At 37.6% G+C, this 12,797-nt stretch overlaps 1 protein-coding gene across 5 annotated transcripts in view; it reads right to left on the bottom strand.

The window, feature by feature from the left end:
• NLGN1 (neuroligin 1) overlaps nt 1–12,797 on the bottom strand; it is an 869,488-nt gene that overhangs the window by 502,778 nt on the left and 353,913 nt on the right. The window lies entirely within an intron of this gene.

Raw genomic sequence — 12,797 nt, 5'->3', positions numbered from 1 at the left:
TTTAGCATGAACAACCAGCAATCATTTTCATCTGTCTTAAAAATATTTCAAGTAAACATCATAACAGACTGACAGACATGAAGCTTTTTTTCTTTTGTAAAAAAGCTGGAGGGCAATTCTGTATACATAAATATTTCATTTCAAATATTTATAACTCTGTTTTTATCCACCATATTGAGTCATCAATTACTGTATTGTTTGCTATTTATCAACTTTACATCAAATTACAATTCTGAAGAAGGTAATCCAGTGGAATATAAATGATTTTATGACAAATGTATTTTTCTAGACATTATCAAAACATTTTGACACACTAATCAGTTACATCATGTCAATGTCTCACAAGTAAAAACTTGGTCTTCTAATTATTGCTGAAAATGCTCAAGTTTTATGTATTTGTGGAAACGTAACTTACAACATCTATATGCTCTGTAAATGTATATAGCAATAATGTCACCTACTTATGTACCTTAAAGCCTACGTTTAGTCAAAATGAAATAAATGAAAAAAGTAACACAAGGGGCATCACTTATTATTGATCTGATGTGGTCCCTGTGCTGCTGGCTCCTGCTTTTTTTTGTTTTTAAAATATTCATCCTACAAACCCCCCACCACCCCTGCCAACACAACCTTCACTCTTTACATCTAACTCTTCCATGGGGTGGGCCTCTTAACCTCTTCCATATAGGGCACTTTTACCCCCTTCCTGCCCAGGCCAATTTTCAGGTTTCAGTGCTCTCACATTTTGAATGACAGTTGCGCGGTCATACAACACTGTACCCAAACTAAAATTGTATCATTTTCTAAACACAACTAGAGCTTACTTTTGGTGGTATTTAATGACCGCTGGGGTTTTTATTTTTTGCTAAATTAACAAAAAAAGACTAGAAATTTTGAAAAAAAAACACGGTTTTCTTTGTTTCTGTTATAAAAGTTTGCAAATAAATAATTGTTCTTCATAAATTTAGGCCAAGATGTATTCTGCTACATTTCTTTGGTGAAAATAACCCAAATTAGGATGTATTTTTTAGTTTGTAGGAAAGTTATAGAGTTCACAAACTATGGTATATACAGTTGCAAGAAAAAGTATGTGAACCCCTTGGGATTACGTGGAGTTTTGCATGAATTGGGCATAAAATGTGCTCTGAACGTCATCTAAGTCACAACAATAGAAGAACACAGTCTGCTGAACATAATACTACACAAACATTAGATGTTGCCATGGTTTAATTGCACATAACATGTACATTGCTGAAGGCCCTAGCTTAATGTACAAGGCCCTAGCTTAATGACTTCTCCCAGAGCTAACTGGAGCCAGGAGTGAGCCAACCTTGACTCCAATCAGTGTGATGATATTGGATGTGTTGCTGACAGCTGTCCTGCCCTTAAAAAACACACACCTGTTTTGAGTTTACTGGTTTCAAGAAGCACTTTCTGATGTGAACCATGCCTCGCAGAAAAGAGCTCTCAGAAGACCTACGATCAAGAATTGTTGACTTGCATGAAGCTGGAAAGGGTTACAAAAGTATCTCCAAAAGCCTTGATGTTCATGTGCCCACGGTAAGACAGGCTGTCTACAAATGGAGAAAGTTTAGCACTGTTGCTACTCTCCCTAGGCGTGGTCATCCTGTAAAAATGACTGCAAGAGCACAGCGCAGAATGCTGCATGAGGTAAAGAAGAATCCCAGAGTGTCAGCTAAAGACCTACGGAAATCTCTGGCACATGCTAATATTTTTGCTGACACATCTACAATAAGGAAAACATTAAACAAGAATGGAGTACATGGGAGGACACCACGGAGGAAGCCATTGCTGTCCAAAAAGAATATTGCAGCATGTTTGAAGTTTGCAAAAGAGCGCCTGGATGTTCCACAGCACTACTGGCAAAATATACTGTGGACAGATGAAACCAAGATTGAGTTGTTTGGGAAGGACACACAACACTAAGTGTGGAGAAAAAAAGGCATAGATGGAGCATCATGGTTTGGGGCTGCTTTGCTGCCTCAGGGCCTGGACGGATTGTTGTCATTGATGGGAAAATGAATTCCAGAGTTTATCAAGACATTTTGCAGGAAAATGTACAACCATCTGTCCGCCAACTGAAGCTCCGTAGAGGATGGGTGATGCAACAGGACAATGACCCAAAGCATACAAGTAATTCAACAAAACAATGGATGTAACAGCACAGAATACGCCTTCTGGAGTGGCCCAGTCAGAGTCCTGACCTCAACCTGATTGAAATGCTGTGGCATGACCTTAAGAGAGCGATTCACACCAGACATCCCAAGAATATTGCTACACTGAAACAGTTTTGTAAAGAGGAGTGGTCCAAAATTACTCCAGATCGTTGTGCAGGTCTGATCTGCAACTACAGGAAACGTTTGGTTGAGGTTATTGCTGCCAAAGGAGGGTCAATCAGTTATTAAGTCGAAAGGTTCACATACTTTTTCCTCCCTGCACTGTGAATGTTTACATGTTATGTGCAATTAAACTATGGCAACAGGTTTGTGTAGTATTATGTTCAGCAGACTGTGTTCTTCTATTGTTGTGACTTAGATGACGTTCACAGCACATTTTATGCCCAATTCATGCAAAACTCCACATAATCCCAAGGGGTTCACATACTTTTTCTTGCAACTGTATCTGAATATTGATCAATCCTGAGGTTCTGACAGCCAATCTAATTTCTTGAGGTACAAGAATGTCAGAACAGTACAGATATCCCCCAAATGACCCCTTTTTGCAGAGTAGACAGTCCGACGTACTTCATAAGAGGCATGGCGAGTTTTTTGAAGTTGTATTTTTACTTTGTCATAATTTTTCGGAAAATGAAAAATGAAAAAAAATATTTTCACTATTTTGTTTTTACATACTGTCACCAGTGCAGTACAGTGTCATCATATAACTGGCATGGCAGTGATCAGGGACACTGACTGTTGACAGTATGAAAAAAAAAATTATAATTTTTTTTTATTATTATTTTTAATTTTTTATTAAATTTTTTTCTTTTTTTTTTAAGATTTTTTTTCATATTTCACTATGACCAAAGTAGTACAATGTAACCATAGTAACATTGTACTACTTTGGGGAAGTGATCAGTATTTTGTTTTTTTTTTTACACAATTTGCTTATAGCAAAGAATTACTTTGCTATAAGCAAGCATTTACCTGAATGACATCGATTCATTCAGGTTTTTTTTTTTTCTGTGCTTAGCTGTGAATTGGCCACGGCTTATCACATGACACAGCTGGGCTGTGATTGGCCCAGCTTGTGCATGTGATTGCTGTGACCATTCACAGCTAGACACACTAGTATACAATGGATGGCACGAATGAAGCCATCCATTGTATACAACTTTCATGTGACCTGCTGTGATTGGTCACAGCAGGTCACATGGTACCGGCAATGGGGCCGGTACTCAGATCTGTCATCGGCCGTGTCCGAGGTACATGGGTGGTGACAGTTCGCGCCGCTGCGCGGCTCTGCGCATGCCCAAAAGGATGCCATGTGACGTCCACCCGGAAATTTGAGGGATTTTGATGGCTGCTATTCAGCCATAGGCAGGGTGGGAAGAGGTTAATCATCTGCCATCCTCCATTCATAGATCACATTTCATTCATAGGTGTAGTATGGCTTCTATGAATGGAGAAGCAGTTTGAAAAAAACAGGCATAATCAGGTGCTCTTGATGAGTGTCTCTCACAGCTTCTTCAGTTCTTTTGACCTCCTTCAGATCTTTTTTTTTTCTTGGGGGGGGGTGGGGGCAGAGGCCAAGGATTTCAAGGCAAAACAGTAGCCAGTATCACAAGGGATACTTCACATCATTAGCAAGTAATGTCCCTTGCGCTGATTTTTTTCTTTTTTTACTAAACCTAGGCTTTAATGTGAACCTGTGATTAGCTTATACAGGGCACATGGCATGAGGTAGGTTCTCTATACTATCAGCCCCTCACCCTGCTTATATTTACCTACCCTTAGCTCTCCTACCATTCTGTATGTTCCAGGAAAAAAATGAGGCCCTATGTAAACAGGCGCTTTTGAGCTCCACTGTATATGAGGTTTTATATTACAATGTATATATATATATAATCCCTGTATTAGTGTCACTAGTGACATCAGTGTCAATTAGTCGATTAGTTTATCTCTCAGCCAGCGTTAGCGCCAGATTTGCCACCACGCTATCACAGTCGTACTATAAGTCGCTGATCACGGCCAATACAAATATAGTCTATAGCTGCATAAATTCCAGTATCTATACCATAGTTCGTAAATGCTAGAACTTTCACACAAACCAATTAATATACACTTATTGGTATTTTTTTTTACCAAAGACATGTAGAAATATACATTTTGGACTAAATTTATGAAGAAATTTGATGTTCTGATTTTTTTCATTAAATATGTTTTATAACAGGTATAAAATCTAGTTTTTTTCCCTAAATTTTCCTTTTTTTACCATTTATATAATAGAAAAAACACGGTAGAGATCAAAAACCACCAAATGAAAGAAAGCAGTTGCCAGCTAAAGCAACACAGTGCTGAATAGAAAAAATGCCCTGCTCATAAAAGGGGTAACATACTCTGGAGGTCAAGTAGTTAAATTAGTTAAAAAGGACACAAAGATGGAAGAGAAAAAGATTTCTTAAAATACGAAAGCAGAACCAAGCTCGGTCTTTCTATAATTAATTATACCAGAGTTACAGGTGCGATGCCGCTAATAAATTCCATTTGTCAAGCTGGTTGCTGACACAGACAAAAAGGGAGCTGCAGAAAGCTCTTAAATAAAGAACTTGAGGTTGAATCATAAAAGTCTTTCACATGGACACAAAAGGTTGATCGACACATTAACATAGCTAGAACAGTGAAGGCACAGACACAAGTGACTACCACTGAATGTTCATTTTTGAGCACTAGTCAAATAACTGATTTAAGCTGTATATAACAGAGGTCTAACACTCAACTCTCCACAGTGACTAGCTTCTGATCCTAAATTGTCTTGATTTCCACAGTATCCAAATATTTCATTCTACTTAAATTACAGCTCTCTAGTTCATTTCAACTGCTGAATATTTTTTAAAAAGTGGTGTCTCAGTATTGGGATTGTGATACCTAAACAGTGGATATAACCAAACCATTAAAAAAATATAAATTCTAAGTAACTATAAATGTAAACTGAATACTAACAGGTCTTCTCACTGACACCTCTGCATGGTTCCTTAACCAGTTCCCCTGTGGAACAATTTTTTTAATTTTTCGCACACTCTGCATTTTTGGGTATAAAAATATTTAAAACCCCAGAACAATTAGTATTTTCTAAAAGCCGAGGCCTTGTAGAATAAAAATATAGTAGTTGCAATGTTCTTTGTCGCATGATATTTGCGCAACTGTTCATCAGACCTACTCGGGTTGATTTAATAAAACGTGAGAGTGCAAAATCTGGTGCAGCTCTGCATGGAAACCAACCAGCATCCAGGTTTTATTGTCAAAGCCTAATTGAACAAGGTGAATTTAGAAGCTGAGTGGCTACCATGCATGGCTGCGCCAGATTTTGCACTCTCCAGTTTTAGTAAATCAACTCCACATTTTCAAGGAATATACTAAAATGATTTTTTTTGTACACAAACACAGTTTAATCACCACTTTTGTGTACCTAATAAAATATAATGTAGAATAAAAATTTACCAATTGAGTGCACCAGCAAAAATGGTGAAAAAATATGGTACCTAAAATTAATGTCTTTACAGCTCATAAAATTTAATGTGATCACTTTGATGTTCACAGTGATACATAACATGTGCGCTGCAATCACGGTTTACATACACGTGCGTTTGTGGGGGGGTGTAGAGCACTGGGGTTCCTTAATTTTATTTTTAGTTAAATTTTATTATAATTTTATTTTATTTTTAGATTTTTTTTTTTTTTTTCATTTAACTTAATGCTATTACAAGGGGGATAACAAGCCCCTTATAACAGCATTGGGCAGGTGAAAGGTCCTCTTTATGGAGACATCTGGGGTCTCCATAAAGCATTATTTACAGCATCTAGGAAGAGTTGAAGCTTGGGAACCACAGATGATGGGGTGGCAGAGGCAAGGTGGGCACACTGTTCGCACTGTAAAAGTGGTTTGGAGGGCTATACAGCCGCCGAGATCACTTTTATCTCCTCAAAAATGTTATTGAGACACAACAGGAACATAGAATATGGGGAAGGAAAGGGGGCCCAAAGGTCCGTAACATATAGCATGAAAGGTAAACATAACATGCATGAAAAAGAAAATGTTCCTATAGGTAATGTTCAGTACAGCACATCAGGAGCATCAACATTGTGTGTAACAAAAAATACAGCCAGGTAAATTGTATATTAACAAACATTAATCAATGCAGTGAGCTGGGATCCTGACAAGATGGGGGTCCCCCTGCTGGGAAACAGGCCTACGTTAGGGCAAGAGGGTAAGGCAGTAATAGTGGCCTGGTGGATAGTGTGTTAAAGGGGAGAGGCGGGAGATGTGACCGACAAAGTTTGCCGGACAGGTTGGTGGTCTGAGGAAAGGGGGCATTCACAGCAAGAAAGGGTGTAGAGGTGGACCCAAGAGGCAGTAGTATGGGAACAGTTGAAGGGAAGGTGGTACAAAGAGAGAAGGACAGAGAGGGGGGAAGACCAAAACAGGAAAAAGTAGAGGTTTAATTAAGGAGAGATGAAAGAAAAAAAAGGGGGGGAAAGGAAAGCGGAAGAAAGGGGGATGGGAGGGGATGGGGAAAGGTGAGGGGGGAGAAAGGGAACTTTCCAGTTTGGGACTATCAGGCCAGGGGGGCAAGGGGGCAGGGAGCACCCTACACCTAGAAACTTTCTGCCCCTAATCTTCCCTCAGCAGGAGAGGTATTATTGGTTGGGAGATTACAGTGGAGGTGGGTGGGCAATCAAATACCTTTGTGGTCAAGTGGTCTCATTTAAGTAGCCAGTTACGAAATGTCTCTCATGAGCCTGTAGTATTTAGGTGTAGTTTGGAAGTGTATCCAACAGGACCAGGTGTTAATATATTTGGAGGGAATATCCTGTGTCATTTCAATCAATTCCTCTACATCAGAATTTTTTTTGTTGTTGTATGTGAGATAGTTTTGTTTATTTAGGTTAGGTTCACATCAGTGCGGATGATTTCCACTGCTGGTCCACACCTGTTCGCACAACCACAACCACTTGCACAGAAAAACGCAGATGTTTGCGGGTGCCATTAATCCTAATGGCAAGCTGCACGCATTGGAAATTGCTCCCAAATTGGGAACCGTACTGCACCTGCCTTCAAATGGATGAGCTGTAGTGCACAGGCAAAAGGCAGCTCACAGAGCTGCATCAATGTGAACCAAGCCTTAGTTTGTTATATTTCTGTATATGTATTTATATGTATTCTTCTTTTGTGAGCATGTACTGTGTACTGTCACTTTAAACTATTTTATTATTTTTTTTTTTTTCTTTACCACCACCTGTTTCCTCTTTCTGTACAAGGGGCAATTTGTTGGCTCAAGAACAAGAACAGAATAGTTGAAAATGACCAAATACCAATTTAACCCTGCCTTCCTTACTAACTCACCAAAGGGGTGAAATTTATCTGAATCTACTTTTCCACCAAAATTTCAGGTAATTGATAACCTTTAATTTCAGTCAATCCTAATGGTGAATGGAAAGACAGTGCCTGTTCAAGAAGACCAAGGTAACATATATTTTGATCTTGCAAAAATTGCAGCAATATTTCATTCTGGGTATTTCTCCTTCCCGTGCGTGATAGAGTAAAGCAAATATTTTTGCTGCATCTGTTTGTAGTCATGCTATTTCCTAAACATGAATACGATAAAGGAGCTAATATTTTTTACCTTGATCTAAACACTAACTGAATGACATTTAGTTTGCTAAAACTGTGTAACACTCACTCCAGAGTCAACTGTATGTCATTGCTCACGGTGGGCAAACCTGGAGCATGATTAGGTATTAAACATAAGCAAAATCACTTATAGTCCTCACCAGAACTGCATGTGACAGTATGACAACTTAGTAGCATAACTGGGAGACAATAACAGAGCATGGCCACCCTATATGCTGAACAAGGACCTTCAAGGCATGATCACTAGGAATTTTTTTGTAGACTTAAAATTGAAAATGAACTTACAAATTACATTCAAATGTTAGTGATTTGGTTTGTATTTACTTTAAAATCAGGTGAATATGAATTCCCTTCAGTACAAATATGTCCTTTTTTGTAAAACAAAATTTTAAATTGTAAATGAAAATTATACTCTTCTTATTATGATTCCATATGGTCCTGTTGAAAATAAATTCAATAAATGGACTGATATTTTAGTTCTGATTTTCCTTCTTTGGCCAGAGCAGTTATGTAAATATTAAATTAAACTGGCCAACTTGGCTGATTTTTAACTGACCGATGCAGTCCTAAAAATGTAGTGAAGTTTTCAGATGATTTTCTGGACCGTAAGGAATATAGTGTGCAGTGCCAAGAAAGTCAAAAACTAGCTGCCAAATTGTCATATCGTCAAATACTTCATTAAAACTTGCCATAAACACGATAATTTTATCTAATTGTCATTGTATTCTTTTTTTTTTCAATAAAATGCTTTGGCATCAATAAGGCCATGAACAAATAAAATCAAATCATTAGCTGGATAACTGGATGATATGTAGGATGGCAGACTAGGCCACTTTAAAACATTGTGTATTTTGTTACTGGATTACACCGAAAGCTCTACAAACCTTGTTGTGTATTTATTTGGTGTTTGGTCATGCCTTTAATGAAAGGAGTTTTTCTATGTCATAACTGTGTGATAGAATTATGTTTGAAGTCTGTATATTTTCCTGATTACATTGAATTCATTAAGGTTACTTCTGTGTTTTATATTCATTACTTCTTAAATTCCTAGTGTAGTACAGAAAGACATAAGAAAAGATATTTTTTGGTAAGAATTATGGATTGGCCATGTATTACAGTATCTTAGTCTGCTCTCATTCAGGACCTGCAGGATAATTTTCTTTTTACAGGTAGTAAAGACAACGTCCGTAATAGAAAATTTTTGTCAGTGTACAGATATTTGATCTACATTTTTGAACCCTTAGACTGGGGTCCTACAATGGGGTATCTATACTTCTTGAGGGTATGGGAACAAAATGTTTGGTGTATGAGACTCAATCTTTAAATAAAAAAAATTAGAACAAGATTCTCTGCCTTGATGAACTTGAAATCAATTTGAAGAAATAAACCCGATGTGGCGGATGACATATAAATAACTGCTTCCATTCAGTGTTTTAGTTTCACAAGTAAAGCCAACAGTAAATATCTTACTATTTGTAGCTAGCTTGTCTGTTTGTTATATACTGCTTATATACAAATAAATATAATCAAATCCTAATTTTCTTTCTAGTGATCTGTTCTTAGTTCTCCTTATGCAAATGGATGCTATAGCTTCAACATGCAACTAGCACTGTAGTTAAGTGCTAAGTGGTTATTCGTTTATAGGACAGAGTGATGGAATCAATCTCCATGTCGGGAAATGAGGTGCGTGAAGATAAAAATGTTCTCCTGAGACTTTTGTTGGCTTTTCTTTATTGTTCAAAAATTGCCTGGTAAATTAATTGATTTCTGACAGTCCCAGAATGTGGATGACTCTCGGGGGTATTAGAGGCAAGATCCTTTGGGCAGTAGTTTAGGGGCTGTAGCTGCAGGGAGGCTCACTACAAAATGTTTGCTGGAGTGCATTCATCTTTAGCTATGAGTAATTGGTACTATGTACTTTGTAATGTGCTGCACAAAATGACACAGTAAAAACAGTGAAAAACAGGGAAATAACTCAATTACCTGTACAAATTACTTTAGATGTGTTGAATAATGCTTGAGCAGTGATAGTCTAAATTTTTAAATTCAATAAGGATTCTTATTGCAAATGTATTTACTTCCATTAAACCTTTTGAAATTATTTTATGTAAGTGGTTCAACTATTTTATGTAACAGGAGTATAATTCAGTTTAAAATATACTAAAACTTAAAACAGTGTGATCATGACACAGGAAGTGTCAGTTCACTTTGCCGCAACAGTAAAGAAAATTGAGATAAACAAGCAGAAAACATCATCATCTGTTTTTTCCCCCAAGTAAAAACTTTGTAATATATGCAAATTGTGTGCATATAAGAATTTAACCCTGATCACACTTTACTGTATTCATATAATACAGGTATCTTCATAGATTTTTTATTTTTGTTTTCTAGTCAATTTGGAAGGATCACATATGCATGTTTTCCCATTTTCCCTTTGTCTGCCCACCCTAGTCTGGAAAGAGACCTATACTGGTTTTAGACATCAACTGATCAAGTTATATTAACTAAGTTTTTTTGCTTCACTGCAAACACTGTTCAATTCACATATACATACAAATATTGTGTACATAGATGCAAAATTGCTATTTTATGGTTAATTTCTTTTTATTAATTTTGCAGAGTAAAATCATAGAGCACACCTAAGAAGAGACGTTTACAGATCACTTTCAAGATAGCACAAGGGAAAATATCAAGAGTTCTTCTGTATCTGTGGCAAACAGCTTCAAGTCAATACAACAAATATCAAAAAAAAATCTGTATACTTATGAACAATTTAATGAGAACATGGATTTTATTAAATGGAATACAATTTAGATATAGGTTGTATTTGAGCTGTGTGTACATTTATTGCACTGTTTGAATACATGTCAAAGCAAACAATACAATACAATACAACTGTAGGAAGTCAAAGTCTTTCTTGCATAGGATATAGTGATGATTTATAGGGAACAAATGGTGCCCATCTCTCCCGCGTATAAATTGTATTAAAACATAAGGGAATAATGGAGAAAAAAAGGAGGGAAGAGATGGGACAGGAGAGAGAATACACACATAAAGAAAAGATCAGTAGTAGAGCTCTACATCTTTCATATACTGTGAAAGAGGAGGGACCTGTGACAGATGGACATCTGTCAGTCATGGCTTCAACACTGTGGGGTCATCATTGTGGTACATCTAAAGTCCAACCAGGTAGTGTAATCAGGTAATCAGGTATATATCGGTGGAGTCCCTGTCTTGGGATACTGATCGTTCCATCTGTTGAATGGAGTCTAGTTCACACCTCTACTCTGTGAACTGAAGAGTGCATAGCAAAGTGATAATCTGCTTAATTTGCTAATAAGACCCTAGTTTACTCCAGGTAATTTGGGGAGTATTAGGAATAACATCTCCTGTAAAATGATCTTTTAATTGGAGAAACTTCTCTCAGTAAATTATGATCAGAGGGCATGTACACCAAATATGTGACATTGTACATTTTGCAAAGAAGCAAAACCAACAGTTATAGGGAAGGGAGGAGCCCATTTTATGAAGAACAGATAGGTAATGATGCTGTAGTTGTGTTCCTGGGCATTCAAAAAGATTAATATTTTTTTAGCAAAAATGAATGCCTTTTTCCAGTCAATGTCTCCTGTGAAAGTCCTCAACAAAACTTGGGTAATGTGGATGATTTTCAGTAAACAAAAGGTTATAGACTTTGGAGACTAACAGGTTGATTTACTAAAGGCAAATGTGCTACTCACTTTGCAAGGGCTCCTTCCCTTTGCTTAGTGAATGTGGGAAAACAGTGCTGACTGTCATCATCCAATCATGTGCATGCAAAAATAGTTTTAGCTCGCACGTCCCCCCCTCCTTTCCTAGCCTGCCGGGCTCCATGCTTGGATAAGGGTCTGGTATGGATTTTTGGGGGGACCTCATGACATTTTTTTATTTTGGCATGGGGGTTCCCCTCAAAATCCATACTAGATCTGAAGGACCTGGTAAGGATTGGGGGGGGACCCCAAGCCATTTTTAAATGAATTTTTAATTGCCGGCAATTTTTTTTTTTACATTCAGCTGTCAGTGGGGAACCCGTTGATAGCTGATGACTCTTCAGTTGCTAAGGACACAACGGCTGCCCACTCCTAAATACCATAACAGTTACTGGTTGTTAAGGACACTGGCGGCCACCCATTCCTTAACAACCAGCACATATCACATGCCTCAACCACTACTTAATTACCGCATGCATTTCATTCTGTGAATTGACTTTAATGACTTTCTATTCAGTATTTTCCAAGCGTTTTTGCTATTTGTGGTAAATTCCGCATACTAGCAATAGTGAATTGGCATTTTCAGTATCACATGTGATATGTGGTCATGTGACAGACATAACGCATGCGATAACCTTTAATGAATTGTCCTCACAGAGCGGAGACTGGGCTGTGTGCAGGACACAGCTTTTGTTTTTTTTTCTAGTGCCCAGTGGGGAGGATCAGTGCCGGTAGAGCAATGAGCATGGGGGTCAGTTTTTGAATGAATAGCTGCAATCAATGGCTTGTTAACAGCTGATCATAGGAATTCATTTAATCTGATATTTGTTCATGGTCGCTGAAGCAGCCACAAGCTTATAGTAGTGGGAAATGCAGCTGACATAAGGCATACTGGCCTGGCCAGCTGGAAGTGGTTCTGTGCTGCACTTACATTGGTGGTAGCATAAAGGTTAAAGGGTAATTTATTTATTTGTGTGGAGCTCATCTTCAATTCAGACATTGCCAGACTAGGCAAAATAAATTGTTAACTCCCCTAATTAGTGAACTGTTGTGTTTCCATGTTATTTGAAAAGATTCCCTTTTAATAAAAGATAAATAATAATAATAATCACCATTCAGAACATGTTTTAGAAAAGCAGCTCAACAGGCTGTACATGTTCCCAGGGGGCTTATTAC

This window comes from Staurois parvus, unplaced genomic scaffold, assembly GCF_062004578.1.
Source record: "Staurois parvus isolate SC_StPar_1 unplaced genomic scaffold, SC_StPar_1.0 ptg000155l, whole genome shotgun sequence".
NCBI classification, from domain to species: Eukaryota; Metazoa; Chordata; class Amphibia; order Anura; family Ranidae; genus Staurois; species Staurois parvus.
The sequence above is the reverse complement of the archived record's forward strand: the minus strand, read 5'-3'. Positions and strand labels throughout refer to the sequence as shown.